Here is a 2,184-nt window from a genome sequence, read left to right as displayed (position 1 = left end):
ACTGTAGGCTATGGCAGCCTATGACAGCCTATGACAGCCCCTGACAGCCTCTTCAGAGTGTTAACCTTAGGTGTCTGAATTCATCGCTATGGTGACACCAGTGGGGGCTGGTGGAGGTAGAAATCGTAGGACGGTCTCATCGTAGGACGGGGCTCATTGTAATACGTGGAATTTAATCAGGAATGAAAAGGAATGGTATCAAAAACACGTCCCTTTTACAATGAGCCCGTCCTTCGATTTCTACCTCCACCAGCCTCTCCCCCCGGGTGACACTCCTGTCACCGTTCAGAATGTCCGTTCGACAGTGGCAGTTGGTGTGACGGCAGCTGTGATGTCATTTCGTCTGTAAAGTCCTGGAACCCATCAAATGCGGGGTGTGGGGGGAAAAAAACAATCAAATCAAAACACATAGAACCTTAATGTCTTTCTTGGGTTTCGAAAAATGCTAAAAGTCTGTGTGTGTCAGTTACCCGGAGCCCCCAAAACCACACCAGCCAAGCTGCCTTTTTCCACTGTTAGCAATTAGCCGCTCAGCCTCTCAGGTCACAAGCGCTACCAGCTGGGTCGTGTTTCTCCTTTTCCCTGAGTAAGAGTGCAGCAGAGCAGGGTTGTTGGAAACGGGGTATCATGTCCAAGTCGGGCCGCTAGCGTACACCGTGCACAGATACAAAACAGCTGCTGCAGTTTCAGCTAATTTGCCGGGCAGTGAAAGCGTTTGGAAGTGAGTTCAACACAAGTGGACGGCACTGCTCAAAGTGGCCCTTATTGGGTTTCCTCTTTCACCCCCGGGGACTGAAACACTGTACCTTAATCACACACAATTCACTCAGGTATGTACACACACACTGCACCCCTAGAATTATATACTCTATACAATCATGACATCTATCATAACATCTGAGAGGTACACAGGAATGCGTACAGGCACTCACATGCACGCGCGCACACACACACACACACACACACACACACACACACACACACACACACACACGCACACACACACACACACACACACACACACACACACACACACACACACACACACACACACACACACACACACACACACACACTCGCCTCAGACGTCTGTTGAGACATTTTCTCTCTAAACCCCAGTTTGACTGTTCATTTCTCAGACTTGCCCTCTCTCTGCCCCCTTCGTTTACTGGACCAGAAATAGACCCAGTAGAGGGCCAGGAAGCAGGCATGAACTCCCCAGACGATTGTCTGTAAAAATCCTTACAGGGAAGTCAGTTTGTTATTAGTTTTCCCCTGTATGCATCAACTCCATGACATTTATCTTTCAGTTTACTGAGAGTAAACGGCTCAGAGTTAGAATCTTCGATATAAACGCGAGGCATAAATGCATGCTGTCTGTTGCACTGCATATTTTGCAACACAGAATCCTAACTAGAGTTCTAACTTAAAAAGAAAAAAAAAAGTTTCGAGTCACATGGTACCCTATTGAAGGGGCTCATAAATAGCTGTTTCGAACTTCAAAGTTCACATTATGCCTTGGTTCCCAGCCTTACCACCCGCTAGCCACGTTCGCTAACACAAACACGCTGGCACCCAGGCTACTAAATCGCACGTTTTTTCCTACAAGACTTGCATAGTTCTGTGTCATGCCTAATCAGTGCTTTGGGACCGGGGGGAGATCAGGAGGTCACAAGGCGTCTCAGCTAAACGCTTGTTGTGGTAGTAGTTTGTCTGGTTTCTTTTCGGGAGGGGGAGACTGTTTTTGTTGTTTTCCTGTGACTGATAGTCCTTGCTGTTTACGGAAGCGCACTTATACGAGTGACTTGACTCCATATTGGTCCTCTATGGGCACCCAGTGGCTTCCTCCGTGGCTGTTATTGTGTTTGCCTTGGGTGAGCGGAACTACCTAGCTAGCCATAAACCGTTTTACTGTCCAACAACACTGGACAGACGTTGCTCAGCCTGTGTCTGGAAGGTCTTCCATGTTCTAGACCTGGAATGACAGGGACAGAGGCATTTTTATTTGAGGGAAACGTAGAAAAGGAGCCACTACCGGTGGATTTCACAAGTTTCTGTGCGTGCGTCTGACATTCCCATGGGACCTTTCCCCTTTCTTCCTTCTTCCCTCTTCCCCCCTTTCTATTAGATGTATGCTGCCAAACAGGAATTCAGACTGGCAAGGAGGAGAGCAGGACAGAGAGA

This window comes from Nansenia antarctica (assembly GCF_963989245.1).
Source record: "Nansenia antarctica genome assembly, chromosome: 2".
Lineage (NCBI taxonomy): Eukaryota > Metazoa > Chordata > Actinopteri > Argentiniformes > Microstomatidae > Nansenia > Nansenia antarctica.
This window is presented reverse-complemented; position numbering follows the sequence as displayed.